General features: G+C 46.8%; 1 pseudogene; it reads right to left on the bottom strand.

Moving 5' to 3' along the window:
• Positions 1-8159: 8159 nt before the first annotated feature.
• LOC125165702 (BOLA class I histocompatibility antigen, alpha chain BL3-7-like) lies at positions 8160-13048 on the bottom strand (annotated as a pseudogene).
• Between the last annotated feature and the right edge of the window lie 212 nt (positions 13049-13260).

The following is a 13260-nucleotide window of genomic DNA, read 5'->3' as shown; positions in this document are numbered from 1 at the left end:
TATGGCAACCCTGCATTTGGTGATTAAGTGCCTTCTCTTGGACCCTGCCACCCCAGGTTACAATGATCTTCATTGCCTTTAGGAGTCCCAGTTCAGGGGCCCCTGGCTGGCTCAGTTGGTTAAGCATCTGACTTTGGCTCAGGTCATGATCTTGAGGTTTGTGAGTTCAAGCCCTACATTGGGCTCTGTGCTGACAGCTCGGAGCCTGGAGCCTGCTTCAGATTCTGGGTCTCTCTCTCTCTCTGCTCTTCCTCCACTTGAGCTCTGTCTTTGTCTCTTTTTCTGAAAAATAAACATTAAAAAAAAAAAAAGAGTCGCAGTTCAGGGTAGTACTTCTCATGGTAATTCCTGACCTACAGAGAAGAGTGACCACAGAGTTCTTCAAGGAAGCTGGGGTTTCCCTCACAAACTGATTTCTCACATTCATGGTGAAAGATGTGTCCTCTGGACCCTCTTAACATGAATAAGCATGTATTATAAGACAAATGTATTCTAACATTCTAATTTCCCTAAGCCTTTGGGTATCTTCCTCTACATTATATAAAGGCAGTTCTGGCATTTCAAATTTCTTTAGTGTAGGCCACATTTTGGTCCATGTTTCAGTCAACCAAAATACAACCTGTTAGAACCTTGTCTATCTCCTTAAGCTACAATATTGAGTCCAGAATCTCTTCTAGTGGGCTCATGTCAATAACTATAGACTCACCCAACTTTACATTTCTTCTACCATAACTCCAGACCCCTAATGTTCATTCCCACACATATTGCCTGGATTTCTTTCTTCTTTCTTTCTTTCTTTCTTTTTTTTTTAAATTTTTTAAAGGTTTATTTATTTTAGAGAGAGAGAAAGAAAGAGAGAGAAGCGGAGAGAGATAGAGACACAGAATCTGAAGCAGGCTTCAGGCTCTGAGCTGTTAGCACAGAGCTGGTCACGGGGCTTGAACTCACAGGTCATGAGATCATGACCTGAGCTGAAGTCAGACACTCAACCGACTGACTGAGCCACCCAGGCGCCCCACATGTTGCCTGGATTTCTGTCTGTATAAATTAGAAAAATCATGCAGTGCTTTTGGGGTGAAGCTCACTCCTAATGGTTTACATTATCAATCTTACCTTTCAGGGCCTGCTGGGACTAGAGTGTAGTTATAGGTCTATAAGCAAATGAGCGAGGGGTGGGAATCAGTCCTGAGAGGGGAATCAGCAGTGTCTTACAAGGTGACTACCTCAGGGGAGGCCATTACAGTGTCCATAGGCAAAGCAGGGTTAACTTCCTCAGATGGGGGTCAAAGGACTGATTCTACTGTTAAAGAAGACTGTGCAGAATTTGGGAGTTCAATGTCTCTAGTTATCAGGATCTGCCCATATGTTCCTATTCCAATTTTCAGGATCCCACTCCTTTCCAATAAATGCCCTCACTTTAACAGCAGACATAATATCAGTTTGGGAATTCAATTTGTAATTTATCCACTTGCGAGATGAGACTGCAGGTTTGGTGTTTGGAAAGTTAAGCTCTGACAACAGAAGATGAATTTTTGTTTCAGAGCAGACAGAAATTTTCAGGTGATTTACGTGGCCCTTGAGCTGGGAAGTTGAATCCCTGAGCCCATCCTTTCCTTTCCTTAATTTGTCTAACACAATTAGCAGCAAACAGTCAATCTTATTATGTTTGTTAGTTTGATGAAAGTGTTCTAATATATCAAATACATGGTCACCTATGTACTTTGCCTTTTATAAGTATTTGATTAGAGTATCTAGTTGTGACATTCTGAGTATCTCTATTGCCATGGATTGTCAAGTGCCCTTTTTACTACTTAAAATAAAGTCATTAGTGCCTTTAAATCTTATCAGATTGAAGAACCAATTCCAGAAACCCCATAATCATTTCAGGCCTTAATAAATATTAAGGAATTAGCTTATACAATTGTAGAGAGTGGCAAGCACGAACCCTGTATATGTTATCAGAATGGAAATTCAGACAGGAGTTGGTGTGGTAGTTCTGAGGCAGAATTTCTTCTTCTCCGGAAACCTCAGTTTTTGCTCTTAGGGTCTTCAACTGAGTAGAATAGGCCCACTCACATTATCAAGGGTAACCTCAATTTACTTAAAGTCAAATGATTTCAGATGTTAACCATATGTGCAAACCCAATCCTAACATGTACAAAATGTCTTCACATTACCACTTAGATTAATGTTATTAAAAAACTGGGTGCTATAGCCTAGTCAAGATGACATAAAACTAATCAGCATACATAAGGTATGAAAAGGAGATAATCGTTCAGTGTGTGAGAAAATAATAAAAATTTAATTACTCCCTAAGCTCTAAGTAAGTTGTTTCATTGATTTGTGTTTAGCAAATGTGGGGATAAAAGAAATAGTAAACAAAAATTTATGTCCCTTAAAATTTCAATAAATTACAAAAATCCCTTCATGGGTGGCACTGTGTATACCCATCACATCCATCTGGTTTCACATGTAGAGACATTAACATTGGTTAGTGGGTTCAGGTGGCGACCACCTTATATCCAACCACTATAAAGTCCCCTCATCACTCTTTCAACTAATAGTCAAATATCCACTGATGATCTTTACCTATACTCATTACTTCATTAGGGGCTATAAAAGGATGATTTTTCCCTCATTCATTCTGAATTTGTTAATTGGAATCCTGTTGGAAAGATGATGCTTCCCCATCATTAATTTGGGTCCTCTGAAATAAATTTCTGACCAAAAAAAAAAAAAATAGGATAATGGCTTGAATTCCCTATTTATTTGTTTATTAAAGTGAGTTTGTAAACAAAAACAAAAAAGAAAAAAATATATAAAACAAAACAAAAGAAGAAAAAGGAGTTTGTGCCAAAAGTGATAAAAGATTCATTTATATTTTACTAATTCAAGTGTAAAACACACGGATCATCAGTAACAGCTTAATTTTCAAAAAATTAACACACCTCTTTTACAACCCATAAGTCAAGAAATAGAACATTACCAGCACCACAGAAAGCCTTCTCACACACCCCTCAATCACTGAGCTCTTCTTCCTGCCCCCAAATAACCATTAATCTGAATTTTAGCAACAGATTACTTTTTTCTGTTTAAAACTTTATATAGATGGAATCATACATTGTGTGTTGTGTGCATGACAATATTATTTGTGAGATTCATCTGTGTAATTGTGGGTAGCTGTCTTTTGTCCATTTTTGTTACTTGTGTAGCATCCTATTATGTGAACATGAGTCAGTTTATCCACTGTACTGCTAATAAATTTTGGGATTGTTTCCATCTTTTGACTATCACAACCAAAACTGCTTTGAATAATACATCAATGTTTCACATATTTTGTTGTTGTTGTTGTTGTTGTTGTTGTTATATACCTAAAAGTGGAATCCACAAGTATAGGGAAGGTGAATCTTTATCTTTGGAAGATAAGGACAAGCCAATTTTCAAATTGGCTGAACATATTTATTCTTTTCAACAGCAGTGCTCAGCTCTTTCACATCCTTGTCAACAGTTGACATTGACAGATTCTCTCATTTAGAACATTATGGTTGATGCATAGTGGCTTTTAATTTTGGGGAAATTTTTTTTGACTCAAAGGACACCGAGTCTATATGCTCAATGTGGAAATAAAAGAATGTCACTGGATCATTTCACAAGGTCATGTACTACTTATAGACTTGCTCTTAAGGTCAGTCACTAGACTGGAACTTACAGGCAAACCACAGACTGAAGATTCTAACTAAAGAAGGGAGTAAAAATATAAAAAAAAAAAAAAAAAGAAGGGAGTAAAGACTATGCCTTACTTTGTCATGCACTATATTGCAGAGAGAGAGAGTTCTTTTGCTTCAGGTTAAGGAAAGTCAAGGTGAACTATCAGGGCCCAGGGTAGTGATAAAGAGCTGATGGAAATGATTAAGGATGCTGCAATACGTAGAGTTACACACTGTCTAAATGCACCAGATAGTGTCAGTTCCTATGGTGAATTTCCTTCACTGAAAAAGCCTGGGGGAAGAAACAGGCCTCAGAAAAAGGCTTAAGATGGTAATAATAAAACAACAGCCAAAATAATACTAACAATTATATAGTGCTTTGCACATGTTAAGACATTTCACCCTTTTAATAAATGACTGGTGTCTTTTCCAGTTTTCAAGATGAGCACACAGGTACAGAGAGTTTAATTCACTTATCTAAGGCCACACAAAAAGTAAATGGTGGAGCCTGAATTAGAACCCAGGCAATCTGGCCTCAGGGCTCTGCTCCTGACTCTGTACTATCCATTGAATCAGGTTTGGGGGTTGGGGGATTCATGCAGAGAGATTCTGGGAAAGGAAGAAAAGGAAAAGGGGACAAGTAATCTTATTATCATCCAATAGACTTAAAAAAAAAAAAAAGCATGTCTGGACTAATGGGATACATCCTACCCTGTTGCTGAAAATAAAATAATGAAAGCCTGAACATGTCTAGGTTCGGATCTCAAAATCTTCAGTGCACATTGAGCATAATGGCTCGGTAGGGAAGCCCAACTTAGCAGAGATCCAAATGGTGGGGACTGCAAATCATTCTGGGAGTTACCCTTAGTTTTTACACACCTGTGTCAGGTATTTATGATTGCTTTAGCAAAGCACAGATGACACAGAATTATGTCTAGTTTCCCCTGGGTTTTGAGGTTGTAGAGAAGCCAATCAGGTTAGTTAATAATCTACATTTATATTATCCACACCAGTGGGTAGGGACCTTGTATTTGGCCCCAAGTCCAAGGCATTCAGAGGCCAGACCATGAGGTTCCAAACCCTCCTTCTGCTCCACTCTGGAGCCCGTTTACTGATTATGGTAAATCTGGAGTCATTTTACTGATTAAGCTCACTATGGGCTGGTGAACATGGAGTCTGGAGAAACTGATAACGAGAAAGGAGGAGCAAAGGAAAGCTATCTGAGTGGGTGCTTGGGCAAAGAGAATAGCCCATCTCTACTTCCTCCCAAAGCCCTGGACATCTCCTCTTCCCTACACCTTTCTACCCTTTCTGTCCTCGTCCCCTAGCTCTCTTTCTTCCCTACTTGCCTTCTCTATCAACAAAAATAAATTGCCTTTCCTTGGAGAAAAGTTCACTCTATGAAGTAGGGAGAGCAAGAAGGATTGCCTGGGGCTGGAGCAGCCAGATGACCTTGATGGTTCACCTAGAGTGTCCCAAGATCAAGTGTCCAAGGTAGAATGGGCCAATGATTGCTCCATGGGTAAAGAGAAGCCTCAGGGAAGACGCTTACAGAGCCATGTTTGCATTTGAGCATCTCCAGTTTAAGGAGGCAGATGTGAAGCAGAACCCTGCCCTCAGGGTTGCCCTCTCCCTAGGACTTTTTCCAGGCTTTTACTTTCCACCCCCCACCCCACATCCTTCAGTTTCTTCTGATAGTTCTCATGACTCATATGCACTTTTGTTGGGATTAGATTTTAGGATTCTGGAAAAGCCCATCAAAGTTAGTGGAGGTTTGTGTTTATAGAAGTGGGTGGGGATTTCAGAGTTAGTTCTCCACAGATATTGAGATGTCTGGAGAAGCTGGTGCAAGCAGTTCCTAACCATCTTTCTACTCATTTGGGGATCCCTGACCCTGACTGAAACCCAGGCCGTCTCCCTAACTCTGGTTCCTTATGTCCACCCTGTCCCTCTCCTGGCCTCTCTGTCTTTCTGTCCCTCTCATCTGTCCCAGCTGCACAAAGCAATAACAGGCCCCCAGGGATGCCTCTCTGAACAAAGGTGGGGTGCAGAAGAGAGCCCAGGGAGTAGCAGAGCCAGAAGGGGGGAGGGTGGGTTCACAGCCCACTCCCTGTTGGACCCCAAGGTAACTGTTTCCACCCCTGGCACTCACTGCCTGTTGTATTTCCACACCATGTCTGTCCACCTGGCATAAGCAAGCCTGGCTTCCTGCCACTGCCTTCATGGACCACAAACAGTTCCGGCACTTGGACAGGCCACTGTGCTCATCACAGCATGAGCTGTGGGCAACGTGGCTGGAGGACAGGAGACCTAACTATTGAGATCAGAAGGATAAGGGTACAGAAATACTTCTGTAGTGTTAGCGGTGCCAGCAGAGTTTGGACTGTCCAGCAAGGCTTGTGAGTGATGTCGAGATTCTTGTAAGGACAAGCTGGGCTTTCCCAACTTTAGAACAAAGGGTTTTCACCATGTTGTGTCCCGGGAATGCACTCACCACCCTTCCCCCTATCAGCCTGGGAAATGTGTGTAGCATTTTGCTTCAGCTGTCATATTCAATCTGGTTTGTCACTGATTCTTGGTCCCTGGTCTCAGTCTTATAGATGTTGGTGACCCCAATGGGAGCTTCTCCAGGGGACACTTTTAGCCCCTTAGAATGGTGAGGATTTCATCTCTCTGAAGGAAGACTAACAGTATGGACGATGGCAGGCAGGTTGGCTACTGAGGCCAAGGACGATGGAGGAAAGATAATGGAAAGATCTTTTGCAAAGATCCTGAGGTGCTACTTGACTCGTGTGTGGGCTCACAACTCCATCTGGAGGTCACAAATGAGCTGCTGCTGCCCTAAGATTCTGGGGGGAACCCACCACATCCATGGTCACCTGTTGGGGAAGGAAAGAGTCCTCTGTTGGCCTCACTCAAGGGAGGGTGGGGACAGGACTGACCCCTGCATCCACCTCTTGTCCCGACAGATAACTGGGCTATGTGAGATTTCAGACATATTTTCTGTGGGTAGCTTGCCTAGAATGACCCCAATTCCATTCATGTCCTTTTTAATGAAAGATCCTGAGGTTTGAGTAAGGTCAGAGAAAGGGCCAGTGAGAGAGAAGAAGGGAAAGTGAGTGACCGCAGAGAAACAGAAGGTCCCTTTGGCCTCATAATTGAATATGGGACCAAGTATACACGGGAGACTCTTTGTCCTTCCCCTCTGTCCCCAGCGTTCCCCTCTTAGACCTGTGATCCTTACCCTGACCTTGTGAGCTGGTGCCCACTCTGATGTTGCCCCATCTGGATTAGCTTTCAACACTGTACTCTGACATTCAGCCTAGAGAGTAGTTTGTCTTCTGACTACTGGTTAGGGAGGTAATTTAGGAACTCATGATCCCACTGAGAACAACTGAGAAAGCCTGATGAAACATAGTTTATCTTATTAAAATTTTCAACATGTAGACACAGTGAAGAGGCCCAGCCAACATCTAGGAGAGGACTGTAGCCTGGAGAGGTGAGGTCAGGGAGCCCAGAGCTCCAGATTCACTTTTGCTCTGAGGACATCAGCCAAGACTGAGGAGATAAGCAAGAAATCCATCCGAGCTTTTGGCTGCTTTGTGGTGCTGAGCAGAGAAAGACGTGAAAGCCTGGTGCCTAACAGGAGTGAGACCCTGATAGACTAACCCCCACAGTAAGTGGTGATTCTAAAATGCTGCTTCCTGGGGCGCCTGGGTGGCTCAGTCAGTTGGGTGGCCGACTTCACCTCAGGTCATGATCTCACGGTTCACAAGTTCAAGCTCTGCATCGGGCTCCATGCTGACAGCTCAGAGCCTGGAACCTGCGTCAGATTCTATGTTTCCGTCTCTCTCTGCCCCTCACCTGCTCATGCTCTGTCTCTCTCTCTCAAAAATAAATTAAAAAAAAAATTTAAATGATGCTTCCTCTAACCAGAAGAGACTCTTTAAAAAAATTTTTTTTAATATGAAATTTATTGTCAGATTGGTTTCCTTACAACACCTAGTGCTCATCCCAACAGGTGCCCTCTTCAATGCCCATCACCCACTTTCCCCTCCCTCCCAGTCCCCATCAACCCTCAGTTTGTTCTCAGTTTTTAAGAGTCCAGAAGAGACTCTTTTTAAAACATTTTTTTAAGTTTATTTATTAATTTTGAGAGAGACAGAGACAGCGTGAGTGGGGCAGGGGCAGAGAGAGCGGGGGAGAGAGAGAGAGAATCCCAGGCAGGCTTCATGCTGCCAGTGCAGAGCTGACGAGGGGCTTGAACTCATGAAACTGTGAGAACATGACCTGAGCCGAAACCAAGAGTTGCCCGCTTAACCAACTGAGCCACCCAAGTGCCCCAAGAGACTCTTAATGATGCAGAGAGCAAACTGAGGGTTGCTGGAGGAGAGGTTGGTGGGGGATGGGTTACATAGGTGATGGGTATTAAGGAGAGTACTTGGGATGAGCACTGGGTGTTATATACAAGTGATGAATCACTAAAATCCACAATAGTATATGTTAACTAACTAGAATGCAAATAAAATTTTCAAACAAGCCATTTTTTTTTTCTCAGTTGAGTTGTTAGCTAACAGTTCAGACTTTGAGGAACACTACGGCCACACTAGAAGACCAAGGTGGTGTTTTGGTTTTTTGGTTGGCTTGTTGGTTATTTAGTCCTCTGCGAGGGTCACATAAAAACTGATAAATGTTACAGACTCTCTCCCCAGAGTACTTCCATGCAGAGGGAAATAAAAACGTTAACATGACACGTCAGTGCACGCAGAGGCCCCCTGAAGTCTTACAGACCTAGGTGTTCTGTTGTCAGAGACAACGGGTGATGACATCTTGAATAATCATTTCAACACCCCCAATACCTTTCCGTATATTTGTCAGCATAAACTGGAGTAGACAAAAGCTGGATCTAATAGTATCAGGGGAATGAGAGGAGATATGCCATCTATTGGCTTGTTCTTTCAGCCGAACCTGAGTGCCTGCAGGGCACCGGATCAAGCTGCAACCTCAGGTCTGTGCTCTGAGAACAGCAATCAGCCATCCTTTCTCCAGCCCTCGCCCCCAGCACCCGAACTGCCATCCTGTTATTCGACTCTCACATTGAGAGTCTTCTTAGGAGGTAGAAGCCACCTCTCTGCATAGAAAAGGAAAATCTATTTTCCTACCATTCTTCTAGTTAGACAGCACGAGGCTCCACTAGGCAGCTGACCATGTGCTGGCCCTGACTCAGGAGGTGGTGTCAGCAAGGCTAACACTGTGCAGAAAGCATTTGCACAGGAGCCGTGTGGGCAGTTACTACCTCCTGTTGCCAGGAGCAGCAGCAACGTCAGTCCTGGACTCAGGGCCCAGCGTCCTGCATCAGGGGAGTCGGTGGTGTGACAGGTGATGTCTGTGCAGAGCAGTAGGGGCAGTGGGTTCCTGTGTGGGCTTCAACCTAGGGTGGGATTATGTATTCCATTCCTGGCTCTGTAGCCCCAAGCCTTCCCCAACATAATCTCATATTTAGAAAAAAGTTGGATTCCATTGTTCGCTCCAAAAAATTGATCAGGGGAGTAGTTGCAGAGAGCAAGCATTCAGAGGTGTTTGTCACACCGAACCGTGAACCACTCCCTAGTCCTCCCACTCGTCTAGACCCCAGGATACAACAATGACATGTGTCTCACAACATCACGTCTCCTATTGACAAGGTATGTGCTCCCCTCTCTTTACAAAGGAAAAGAAAACGTATTTAAATGTGGTTTTAATGCCCCTCCCCAGGCTGGCTGCTCTGATCGCTGACCTCACTGGCTCCAGATCTGGCTGAGCGCCAGGCTTCTCACAAAATGCACAGGCCTCTCCCCAGACCCACAGACTCAGAGTCCACTTTGCAAGATCAAGGAATCGCTAATTTAACGAGCCCTGCAAGTGAGCCCGATGCATAGCCGTGTGGGAATCCTCATCTCCATTCTTGCTACTGAAAGTGTGATGTAAAGACCAGCAGCAGCGCCTTGTCCTAAACGCAGAATCTCATACTCTACTCCACACTTTGTGAGCCTTAAGACGGTGTTTGGGGGAGTCCTGTGAACTGGGAAGTTTGGGACTCCCTGGTCTAGGTGCCTTTAAGGTGAAGCCAGGACTGTGCAGACTGCTCTGAGTGTGGGGTCTGATCGGATCTTTTGGAACTGGGGGTCCAGGGTTTGGTCCTTTTTCCTTTTTCTTCTATGGCCATCACCCCTTTAGTGACCTCATCTATGCTGAAGGCTCTAAACATCATCTATGTGGTGTCATCTCCAAAATCGGTTTCTCTAGCCCAGACATTTCTCCTAAATTCCATACTCATCCATGCTCATCTGACTGCCAAGTTGATTCTCTCACATTTCTAATAGACATCTCATCTCATGTCTCTTCACTGACTGTCTGTGATGCCTCTCCCCAAATATGCTCCTTCCAGAATTTTCCCCATCTCTGCTGACAGCAACTCCATCTTTCCACTTGCATAGTCCAGAATTTTGGGGTCCTCCCTGGCTCCTCTTTCTCATACTCAAGATCTAATTCATTAGATTGTGCTGTAAGGTCCATTTACAGATTGCTTCCAGAATCCCATCACTTCACACTCTTTCCACTGCTTAGACCCCAGTGGAAGGAGCAGACATCCCCAACCTGGAACACTGAGCTGGTTTCCTGGATTCAGGAACACTGAGCTGGATTCAGATCACTCACTGTAAGTGGCGACAATCTCACCCCACTGCATCCTCAAAACGTCCCACTCAAAGAATTCTCATAACCCAGTCGTGTTCCCTCTGCCCAACCCCTCCCCACTTGAGGTCCTCCAGGATCTTACTTTAGGAGCCATGAGAGACACATCAGAGCCCTGGGTACGGTCACTGCCCGGGTTAATACAAACAGGATGAGGTCAGGAGATGAGACTAAAGGAGGAACTATGGAGTGGGTGAGCTCCCCATGGGATCCTGTCTACACTATCCTAGGGTCTCAGGGATCACCTCCTCCATACGTACTTGCAGACTGAATGTAGCTGCCTCCTTTTCCACCTGTGGGAAGAAAACACCGTGTTTGAGGCCATTTAGGAGGCAGGGCCATGAGGTCCTAGACCTAGTTCTGAACCCCAGGGAAACTTCCAGAACTGTGGCTACAGATTGAGGGCAGGATCAGGAAACATGAAGAAAGTACCTGTGTGGGGAATGGACAAACTGCCCTCCTATAGTCTGTCCTCAGCAGGGGCCTTCCTCTCTGTCCTATGACTGCTGTGAATCAGGTCCCCATCACCAGATTCATCAAGGTGAAACATTTGTCCTTCATTTTCACGTGTTTTACTACAAAGAAATTGTTAGCATTCCACTCCACACTGGACTAGCACATGTGTGTGGGTGGTACTTCCCATTAAGTGGGATAGGAAAACTCAGAGTATAGCCTCTCCCTACCTGAGTGCTTCTTTCTCCAGATCACAGCTCTAACCAGCACAGTAACCACAGGAGAACCAGACCAGCAACCATGTCCATGATGAGAGGAGGAGGCTCTGGGAGAGAAGAGAGGGACCCTGTACCCCAGGCATAAGCCCCTACCTTGCTGAAGTTCTTCAGAAGGGACATCTCCCCGAGAAGAGGCTCTGTGCCCAGGTTTCCCTCCTTACCCCATCTCAGGTCGACGGGCTCCTGTAGCCCCTCGTGCCGCACATGGCATGTGTATCTCTGCTCCTCTCCAGGGGGCACCACCACAGCCACCAACTTCTGGAAGGTCCAGTCCCCTGCAGGCCTGTGTCCAGAAGCTCTGAGTCCTGGGTCAGGTCCTCCCCATCACGTTGCCAGGGTAGAGCCCAGGGCCCAGCACCTCAGGATGACATCACTGTCAGAGATGGGGTAGTGGGTTACCTGTGTCTTTGGAGGGTCTGAGGAGAAGGGTCAGAAAATAAAAAAAAATTCATGTCTGTCTTGGGCCACTGCAGCAGCATTCATGTGACCATCCTGAGAAAGGACAGTTCAACTGGGGTGGGAGAAGGGAGCAATAACCTAGACACCAGCCTAGGCATAGACATCTTGGATGATCTCTTCTTGTCTGGAAAGTTCTTTAATTAGGACAAGATAGCCTAAGGTAGGAGGCAGATCTGGGGGGGGGGGGGGGCGGGCGGAGAAAAAGTATTTCTGGTCCCGACCTGAGGCCCAGTGACTCAGAGAAGCTGGAGTCCGAATTCAAACACATTGGTTTTGGGGTAGAGAACAAAACTAAGAAAGTCCCCATGGTTCCTAAAGCCGCTGCCAGAGTCGCTGATCAGTTACTTCAGAGATGGTTTCCCCTTCCATCCCCGAGGGATTGCATTCCTTAATTGTCCAGGGAGAAGCGTGGGCACTCTGGACAGGTTGCTCTTTGGTACCCAGTCTGAACACCAGAGCTGTTTCCTTCCTCTCTCCACCCCTGGAGTGGGGGGCGGGGGGCATTCTGGCATCAGTCCCATTTATCTCTCCTAATAGAGAGACACTGGCCCCAGGCTGAGGGAAGACTGGGGAAGTTCCTTGCCCCCTCGTCCCTGCGAGCTGCGGCATCTGCTCTCTGTTCTGCAGGTGCCTACGGAGACCCTCCACCCACTCTCCGTCCAGGTGGTTCCTCCAGCCCTCGGCCACACCGGCCACTTCCCACTTGAGGCGGGTGATCTGCCGGGTGAGGAGCGCAGGTCCTCGTTCAGGGCCCCGTAATCCGCGCCGTTCTTGGAGAATTGACTGTACCCGCGGGGGACCCGCCTGTCCCGCCCCACTTCTCATCCAGAAAGCCCCAGTCCCGGTGAGACCCTGGCCCCGCCCCCGCGAGAAATCCCTGGGTTGTTCTTGATCTGAGCCTGTTCAGCTTAAATTGGAAACAAAACCCGAGCAAGCCCTCTGGGCTCTTTCCCAGTCTAGGGGCTTGTCGGTGGACCTCGGGGTGACCTTCGGACCTGGAAATAAGGGCGGACATTGGGATGGGGGTCGTGACCTGGACTCGGGCCCGCTCACCGGACTCGCTCTGGTTGTAGTAGCCGCGCGTGTTCTGCAGGCTCACTCGGAAAATCTGTGCGTTGTCCTTGTAAATCCGCGTCTGCTCGTCCCAATACTCCCGCCCCTCCTGCTCCATCCACTGCGCCCGCGGCTCCATCCTCTGATTCGGGGCGTCGCTGTCGAACTGCTCGAACTGCGTGTTGTCCACGTAGCCCACGGAGATGAAGCGGGGCTCCCCGAGGCCGGGCCGGGACATCGCTGTGTGGAAATACCGCAGGGAGTGGGAGCCTGCGGGCGCGGAGGGGCTGAGACCCCGCCCGACCCTCCTCCTTGCGCGGGGCCAGGGTCCCAGGGGGAGGCGGCCGGGAGGGCAGGGGGAGGGGGACCAGAGTGGGTGAGAGCGGGGCCTAATCTGGGAGGGACGGGGGAGGACAGGTTGGGGGTGGGCAAGGGGCAGGTGCTGGTCTGGGGTCAGGGCGGCGGACAGTCGCCTTCCTCGGGGTTCTGCATCCCCGCGGGCGGTCCCCGCGCTCCTGCCCCGCAGAGGCCCTTTCCTCCCGACCCCGCAGTCACCCGCCCAGGTCGCGGTAAGAAGT

The sequence above is a fragment of the Prionailurus viverrinus genome, chromosome B2 (assembly GCF_022837055.1).
Source record: "Prionailurus viverrinus isolate Anna chromosome B2, UM_Priviv_1.0, whole genome shotgun sequence".
Classification (NCBI taxonomy): domain Eukaryota; kingdom Metazoa; phylum Chordata; class Mammalia; order Carnivora; family Felidae; genus Prionailurus; species Prionailurus viverrinus.
Note: the sequence above shows the minus strand (reverse complement) of the source record. Positions and strands in the feature narration are given on the sequence as shown.